Source organism: Pistacia vera, unplaced genomic scaffold, assembly GCF_008641045.1.
Source record: "Pistacia vera cultivar Batoury unplaced genomic scaffold, PisVer_v2 Contig439, whole genome shotgun sequence".
Classification (NCBI taxonomy): Eukaryota; Viridiplantae; Streptophyta; class Magnoliopsida; order Sapindales; family Anacardiaceae; genus Pistacia; species Pistacia vera.
In genome coordinates, this window is record NW_022196267.1 from 180099 (window position 1) to 190044 (window position 9946).

The window sequence follows — 9946 nt, forward strand, 5'->3', positions numbered from 1 at the left end:
GTTTTAAATAGTGGACATGGGTGACCTAGCCCGGAGAAGGCCTCAGGTCCCGATCGAACCAATCGGGCCGTGTTTTAAAACACTGGTTGCAGGTACCTCATGAATAAATGTACGTGGGTGCCGGTAGTTTGTGAGGTAAATTAATCCACCATATATAGCATAAATTTAATTATCTTTATTTCATTTTACAATGTCAGTTATTATTTGAACAAAGTTTCATATGCAGATACGTAGTTAATTAGTTCAGTAGCAAGCAGTGATAAATATAGTTTTATGTTGATCACGTGTGATTTGAGATAACCATATTCTTATTTATATTCTGTCAATAGTTAAATTATATATGCTGAGGATTTTTATAGGACGAGTATCAAATAACTGGCAATTGTTAGATTGGTACGTACGATATATGTTAAAAAGAGCCTTATATCAATCCAACAATTGATACTGATTTGATAATATATAAACGCATTGCTTGTTCCCATATCTTGATCGATGTCAACAAAAAAGATCAGCAGCCAGAAGATTCTAATTAGGTGCTGAAAGATTCTAATTAGGTGCTGAAAAGAAAATGGCGAATAAAGCTTTAATTATAGCCTCTACAATATGACACCGATGATCGATACTGCAACATGAAAACAGAAGGATTACCCGTTGTGCTATTATTTGTCTTTTATTGGAATGTCAACTTAGGATTTGTTTGATATATAGTACTAAAGATAGGATTCTTATCCAGTTACTTATTCCCTCTTGGAAGACTTGTGCATTCTCATACATAATTAGCATACCTCTTAAATTATTTCAAGAGGCATCAGAATTGACTCACCTAGCTACTGGAAAGGAAAACTCTTGATCATACTCAATTATCAAAGGCCAATTTTCTATTTCTCTTAATGGCCTTTCTTATCAAAAGATATTAATCAATCAGTTTCCTAGAAGATGCCTGATGTGGATGGTGGATATCGAACTTATTCTTTTATCGCAATCTCTTATCCACAGCTAGACTAGCCGGCCATGAAACGTGGATATGCATGAATTACTTTGCACTTTGAGCAGTCCATATATAACAGGAATTGTGTACGATTTGTTATTACATAAAAAACATCAATGAATTAAGAGCATAACATGGGCGCAAGGATTCACGTACGTATATATGTGTATATCACGAAGCAGTTGTCATTCACTCTCCCTAAAGGGCTTCTCCCTCCCTCAATATTCCATGCTCAAATCCTAGCTAAGTGAAGGCTGAGAGATGGTTAATTTTGAGAAGTTGAAGCCCTTAGGAAGAGTGGTTGACACCTGTCTTGCCTTCACCAATTAGAGTAATGGCATAACAATATTAGCTTAATTGTAGAAAGGCAAGGATGACGCATGGCTCAAGGTAAATTAACACCATCAAATACCCTATTTATATTGTTATATTCTCTAGACTTTGATTTATTTTTAGTGTTGATATAACTTAGATTTAATTGGAAGACAGTTGAGTTCCTTCTTTACACTTTTTCATATTAGTGTCTATGCATGAAACTAAGTCAATTAAAACATTTTTGAAGAGAAAGTAATTGTTGCTAGAACACTTCTAGCTGCTAAAGATTTGTTCTAAGTAGGTTATTGACTGATATATATGTATAGGTTGTCTCAAGAAAAATGATTAGGGTTGATGGTTTTCAAACGCCGTATTCAACTCATTGAGTAAATAGCTAAATTGTGTTTTTCTTTTGCTTTCAGAAACAAATTCTATTTTGTTAAATATATTTCCCATAAGAGTTTCTCTGTAAATTTTATGATCATTTCTTCTATTAGTTTCTATTCTTGCAAAAATGATACACGAAAACTTGGGAACAAAAGCATACTAGCTATATAGCACATGTGTAGGTCATAGTAAAAGTAAAACGACACTAGCTGACCTGCCACTGGTGGCAGTTTACTTCACCTAAAACTAGCTGCTGGTAAACTTGGGTTTATAAATAATTTATGCTGATGAGGACAGACAATGAATTGGAGCTCTTCATTGGAAAACACTATTCAATTAATTAACCTTATATATGTACTTCCCTGATGGACTGCAACGTAAACACTATAAAAGTTCAAGTGAGGTTTCAACAGCTGGCAATCGAGCATTGGGTTTGGTTGATGTTGTTAGAACTTGAGGGTGTACATATATACACTTCACACTTGTACTGTCATTAGCTTTAAAAGATGTTGTAATAAGACAAACATATTATCAAGTTTGTAGCGAAGAGGTTTGAGTATATGAAGACCAAATTTATTTTTCAGAATGGTTGAATTTCATGTTTTAGTTTTGTCCCGTTTTTCTCAACCAATCTCGTTCAAATGCATGTGGTGCTTCAATATTTTCACTTTCCTATAGCACCAATATTTTTAATTTCCTAAAAAAAAAAAAAAAAAAAAAAAAAAAAAAAATTAAACACTGTACTTGTAAAATTTCTTGAAAAAAGTCTTAAGCATGCTTCATACATTACGGTTTCACATCTCTATGATCTCTTGGAAAATGAGTGTGTGTATGTTTCAGAATCTAAGCAAGAAGAGGCAAACTGTGTTGCCTAAGAATGCCAGAATACAAGAAGAAGAAGATGGCTCAATTGAATCTGTATATTTTGTATTATATTTCATTGTATTACAGTCATGTATTTATACAAGTGAGAAGTAACAAATTAAGGAAATATAATCAAAGTCGTAATTACAAGAAATCATAACAAAATCAATTAATGATGTTTGTGCTGATTATCTGTGATTGCCATGATTTCAGGATGCATAATTCCAGCAATCAATTCCATATTGCATCAATATGAATTACAATTGTGTATAATATGTATATATGCTGGCAAATTCCTGCCGCAGTAATATCTCGTATTCCCAAAACACTTTGAAATTTTTTTAATTATTTGTTTTAGATGCTCCATAATCCTTTTAACCTTTTTACGTGTTATTTTAGAGATGATTAACAGAAATTAACACCTGGTGGAAATTGTTATTTTCTTGTTATATCGTTGTGTGATAAATGAGTTTAAAATGGTGATTGATTTGACAGGCAAACATCTTTTATTCTTTCATGAAATTAATTTAACCCAATCATAATACAATAGCGATCTTAGTTATTTACATTAGTGTATACATCCTAAAAGTGCAATGGCATCAGACTAATGCTTCTCCAAGCAATAGTAAAGAATTTCACAGACCAAAGCGAATGTAAGTCCTGTATTATAATCTCAGAATCGGTTGAATGGCAAATATCCACATTCACTAAATATAGTTTGACTATATTGTTCTCAGCAAGGCAACTATGGTGAATCTAACTGACGGGAACCAATCTCTGAATTGCAGTTTGAGACAAAAAGTTATGACTAAATGCTCCTCTACAAGAAACCAATACAAGCAGAAAACTAAATGAAAGTTACATAATCAAATAGGGCTCACAATTTTCAAATTCAGTTCAATGGGCATTTTTACATTCAGACAAACAGAAATTAACAATAACCTTATGGATTATAAATTGAGTAAAGCCTTGAACTGACTAAAAATAACTCAGGAAGGATATCTGTAAGCTGTTCCTGACAAGCAATTACCTTGCAACAACAAAACATCGTCATAACACATCACCTATGTCAATAGTACAGAGTCTCAGCCAAGCATAAAGCCACAATATAGAAGGATAAATAAAATGGTCACTCTCGGCTCTCGCCAACCATTTATCTGTTCACCTTCAAAGATGTTCACCTCTGTGATAAAACTGCAGCGAATTACTTGATGAAGCAAGGTGAGTATGCAAGATAAATGCAACCCTGTCAACAGAACCATAGACTACTACTCTACAAATGGCACCCCAGAAAGAACTTGCTGGGCATATTCCTGATACCGTGGCCCAAAAAACTGTCTCAAGAAATACTCCTCACATGGTATCCGCTTGAAAAGTTTCAGAGATGAAGAGAAAATTCTAGAAGAGAAACACGCAGAAAAACAAAGCATGAAACTTGTGAGTTCTACAGAAAGGATTCTGTTATTTTTCACTTTCTAACTAACTGAGTACAAAGGAAGAAAGGCTGTATTTTTATACATGCAGCCATCAGTAAACGCAGCGTTTTATAATATTGCTAAAACGCTGCGTATTACACTTATGCCTTACAAATATTGAAAACCCCAGACTACTCAAAACCGAGAGCCTACATTCTTCTTCTTCTTCTTTTTATCAACATCTTCCCTTAAACTAGACACCCTATTGCTTCTCCATTCTCTTCAATATCACCCCTTAAACTGAACACCTTTTGGTTCTCTATTCTCTTCAATATCACCCCTTAAATTGAACACTCTTTTAATTCTCCATCCTTCTCAATATCATCCCGTAAGCTAAGCTTCTGTTGTTGACTTCCAGATTTATGTTGAGAGTGTTGATTTTGCGCAGTGATAGAGTGAGAATCATTTAGAGATGAAACAACATTTAGCTTGTGTCTAAGTAGCTCAAACCGTGATCCAAAGAGAGACTTTGTAAGAACATCAGCAATCTGATACTCAGACGCAACATACTGTACACACAACTTCCTTTCAGCTGCTAATTCTCGTACGTAATGAACGTCTATCTCGATGTGTTTAGTTCTAGCATGGAAAACAGGGTTTGAACATAGAGCACCTGCACTCATATTATCACACCAAAGTACAGGAGTTCTATTTATTTGTAAACCAAGTTCTTTGAAGAGATTCTAAACCCACACCAATTCTGTTGCAGCCTGACTCAGAGCTCTATACTCTGCTTCTGTGGAGGACAAGGCCACTACTCTTTGCTTCCTAGAACACCATTGCACCAGGTTTCCTCCTAGAAAAATTCCATAACTAGAAGTTGATCTTCGGTCACCTATGTCACTCNGCTTTCAGCAACTGCTATGGCCGTGGCAAGATCTTGCACTCCCTGACGCCTTAGCTCTATTTTCACCCATGATTGCAACCCATCCATGAAATTGAAGAGCGAGTCCTTGTCTGACATCTCCGGGATTTCTAGTATCAAGTCGGTGAAGTCCTTGATATAATCACGGATCGTCCCTGTTTGCTTAATCCTTCGCAAGCGAGCTCTTACCTCATCCTCGGCATTCTCCAGGTAAAACTGCCGTTTAAGCTCTCTTTTAAAATCATCAAAAGTAGAGATAGTGCAAATACCTTTTTCGATGTCTCCTTCTCGTCTCCTCCACCACAACCTTGCGGTGTCTGTGAGATAGAGGACTGCAGTTTCAATCCTCGAGCTTTCCTCCGTGACGCGTACGGCCTCGAAGTACTTATCTAGTCCCCACAGGAAGTTATCAACCTCTTGTGTCTTGCGTGAGCCACCAAAACTTCTAGGCCTTGGGACGTCAATCCTTTGGCTTTCAACGACGTTGCTGCCAGTTCTTGTAACCATGCCGCGCTGGCATCGCACTAAATCAGCCTGCACCTCGTCTAAACGAACGAGCGTGCTGTTGATTTTGGTTTGGAACACATGACGGGTTTTGGCAAGCTCCCCTACGAACTCCTCACAGATTCTCCCCATTTCAATCCTTAGTGACTCTTCCATTTGAAGCAGCATGGCTTTCACGACAGTGTGGGTTTCTGTAACCTCCGTCTCTAGATCATCCACTCGATGATCCAGATCCTCCGACTGCGTGCTCACTCTTTCTTCTACACGAGATAGGCGTGAGTCAAAACTGGAAAGAAAATCTTTGGACTTACCTCTCTGCCTTGAGGGGTTGGGGTTGGGGTTGACTTTCTCCGGACGACCACGTTCTTGGGAAGCCTCCATCTCTGCCGTCTTGGTTCCTTTGGAAGCGACAGTATCTTTTGCCATTGAATGAAAACAGAGGTTATGCTAACCGAGGCTCTGATACCACTTGTCACGCATTTAACTTCTTTGCTAAGTTCGTGCGGCCTTAACTCATCGGAAATGAGTTAAGCAGCCTAACGCTCACACAAACTCACAGGCTAAAAGCTTATAAACGAGAGAAAAGTATAGAGAAAATATAAACTCTGTATATTGATGGAATTCAAGTTATGAACTTTACATGGTGGAGTTGGCTATTTATAGGCTCAAGCTCCTCAAATAAATGTATGACTAAGCTACATGCTTCAGCATTAGAAAACCTTGGGTGTCAAGCATTGGGGCAGCCTTGGAAACGAAGCTCGTGGGTGGTACGCATGTGTGCAACCTTGGAAATGAAGCTCGTGGGTGGCGCGTATTTGTGCAACCTTGGAAATGAAGGTGCTTAGTCGCCGAACCTAGCTGCTGAGTCGTTAACTTAGCTATTAAGTTAACTTAACTCTTAAGTCTGCTTCATCCGGAAGTCTACTTAATCCGTAAGCAACGTGAACGTGCAGCATGCTTGAGTCGGCAAGCAGGCTGGTCGTGACATTAGGGTCACAATGTTTAGGAATTCCCAAGGTCAAGCTTGGGTCCGTGGATAATAGTTAACTGATACTAATGACTCTTCACTTAGTTCATCTCTCAAGTAACCAGTTTCTAGTCCCAGTCCTTCACTAATTGGCTCCAAGATCACTGAACCCAATTTCTTTACTTCAATTGAATATGCCCCTACAACCTCACTAACATAAATAAGATATGAAATAAATCATCCATCACACAGAATTTCGCCTTCATATAAAATATGTAAAATTGTAAAACAGTAAGATTTACCGGTATCTAGTTGGCCTTTCAGGCCATTGTTGTAGGCATTCATCCAAAGGATGACAAAGATGTCTCAAGTTGTCACGCCAATAGTGAATCTCTTCACGATTATAATTTGCCGAACTTGTGCAAAGCCTACAGCTTTTATTTGGATCCTCAGCATACACACTTGCCTGGTACTCAGCAGGCATCTCAAAGAACTCCTTGAAGACACTCATGGCCTCATTTATTAGTTTCTCTGGAACTCCATGGTTTGTGATCTAGTTTCCAGAATGAAATAAATTTATTAAAAAAAAAAACAATTCATTCTTACAAAAAAGCAAAATCACTTCGAGAAACTTGTGAGAGAAAGACGTGTGAAGTGTGAACCTGGAAAAATTCAAACCCTTTGCTGGCCTTCAATATTTGCTGGATTGTATCACTTCGATTATGACCAACTGCTTGACTTAAATCAATGACATGTGGTATTGCAAAAAGGAACAATCAACTTTCCAAGTCTTGTTTCTAGAGGAAATATGTAATTCTCAGATGATTCATCTTTATGTAAATCTATGAAACATAATTGTTTACTAGTAGTACAAATAATAAACATTGATTGATTAGTGATGAATCTGTCCCCGTAATTAGTATATCGTCTACATATACTAAAAGATAGATGATTTGGGAACCTTGTTTCAAATAAAACAAGCTTGAATCTGATATGGAGCTGACAAAACCTAATCAAGCAAGGAGTGCTCCATTTTATCAAACCATGCCCTGGTGGCTTGCTTTAAACCATACAAAGCTTTGTTAAGCTTACAAACATGATGAGGAAGCTTAGAGTCCGTAAAACCTTTAGGCTACTTCATGAAAACTGATTATGTCAAGTCACCATTGAGAAAGGCATTATTAATGTCAATCTGTTGAATATCCCATTGATTATGCACTACAAGAGACAAAATGATCCTTATTGTAGCAGGCTTGATAACCGGTGAAAAAGTGTCAAAGTAGTCAAGTCCAGGAGTTTGTTGGAACCCTTTAGCTACTAGTCTAGCTTTGTATTTTTGTAGGGTTCCATCAGGCTTCAACTTTGTCTTAAACACCCATTTACACCCTACTATATTCATATCTAGTGTATAAGGTACTAGAGACCATGTTTCATTCTTTATCAAGGCTTTAAACTCATCTTCCATTGCAAACTTCCATTCGGGTATGATCAATGCTTCAGCAGCAGTTGTTGGCTCATTAAGAATACTTTGAGTGGCTCTGAATACCAAGACAAGCATTGGAGTTTTGAACCTCTTGAACCTTGTTATATGCAGAACCTGACTTCTGAGCTCTATGTTGATCATTAACAGAATTATCCAGGACCTCATGAGTAGTTGACGCTAGAGAATTAACAAGTTCATCTGGGGCTTGAGTATTTGTATGTGTCCTCACTGTATTGGTGGTAAAATCTGCATCAGCAATTTCATCAAGATTCTTAGTAGTAGAGTCTGTTATCTGAACTCGATGTTGCCCTTGTTTGGAGTGTAATTCATCAGCTGTTAACATATTATCAAAGTCACATGTTGATATGAAAGTATCACAAAAAATATAGCTATCTTTTTCTGAGCTGGGAATACTACAGTGAGCAAGACCCCAGGATGTGTCAGTACAAGCATTTTCTAAACCTTTTAAGGCTGAATCTGCAGTATTAGTGTCTTTGAATAGGAAGCATTTAAAACCTTCTTTGAAGGGAAACACACTCTCATTAAACTTAGCTTGTCTAACAATGTAAATTTTTCCTGAGGAGGATAAACATTTGTAACCTTTGTGAGCATTGCTAAATCCTATGAACACACACTTTTCAGTGTGATAGGAGAATTTTTGCTTCTGATATGGATGGATGAAAGGATAACTACAACATCCAAAGACCTTTAACTCAGTGTACAAAGGTTCTTGATTGAGTAGTTTCTCGAATGGGGACATATGTGCAAGAGGAGCTGACGGTAGCCTATTAATCAAGTAGGTTGCTATTGCAAAAGCTTGCCACCACAAACTAAGAGGCATACCTGCATGTGCTAACAAGGTTAAGCCAAATTATGTGATGGTTCTATGCCTTCTTTCTATTCTCCCATTTTGTTGGTGTAGATAAGGGCAAGGATGTCTAAAGGCTATACCATGTGTTTGTAAATGCTGAGTAAATGGCCTGAATTCACCTCCCCAATCAGTTTGTAAGCCCTTTAGTTTAGCACCTAGTTGTTTTTCAGCAAAAACATGGAACTGAGTAAAAATTTTAAGAGCTTCAGATTTAACTTTGAGAGGATAAATCCACATATACCGGCTATAATCATCTACAAACAACATGTAATATCTATATCCCTCAGATGAACATACTGAAGCAGGCCCCTACAGATATGAACATACTAGTTCAAGAGCACAATGAGTTTGAAAATCAGAAACAGGAAAAACAGTTTGATGCATCTTCCCAAATTGACAGGCCTCACAGAAAGTTTTATTAGCAATAGTCATTTACATGGATTTTATTCAACACAAATCTCAAAGTTTTCTCTTGTGGATGTCCTAGCCTGGCATGCCAAAGATTTACAAGGTTTTCAGATTGAGTAGTATTGATAGTATTGTTGCTACTAGACCTACTAGAATTTCCAGGTTGAAGGATGCTGCTATCCTTGCTATTATTGGACACGCTTGAGCTGGGATTACTCTCCTCTACTGAATTATTATTAGACACAAGAAAGGGTAACATGCTACTATTCTTGGAGTGTTTATCAGTAGATTCAACAACATGACAGATTGAATGTTGCACTGTATTTCCATATGTGAGGGTAGATGGCTTTGTAGATGGCACGAAGGTTTGAAGCTGGTACAGTCCATCTTTCAGATTACCTTCCAACAGTATTTCCTTAGTGAATTATCCTTAACAAGGCATTTGTCAGCATAGAACTCCACTATAGCTCCATTATCTCTAGTTATTTGAGAGATACTCAACAAATTTTTGGCAATATGTGGTACACATAGCACGTTTTTAAGATATAAAACTCTATGTGCTAAGTTTGAAGTTAATAGGGACTCACCTGTATGTGTGACAGGGATATTCTGACCATTTCCTACTTGAACTGTTGAGCCTCTTGGATAGTTAGTCTTGAGGATCAGATTGCTTGGATCACCGGTGATATGATTTGTGGCTCCTGAGTCCACATACCAAGTTTGATCAGCAACTATCTGAGGAGTAACAACTGGACTAGTGGAGATTAAATGAGTTCCCTCTACAAGTGTGCTACCTGAAAGCATTGTAGCTGTGATGTA

General features: G+C 37.3%; 1 pseudogene; it reads right to left on the reverse strand.

Annotated features, from left to right (window-relative positions):
• Positions 1-6279: 6279 nt before the first annotated feature.
• LOC116144137 lies at positions 6280-7830 on the reverse strand (annotated as a pseudogene).
• Between the last annotated feature and the right edge of the window lie 2116 nt (positions 7831-9946).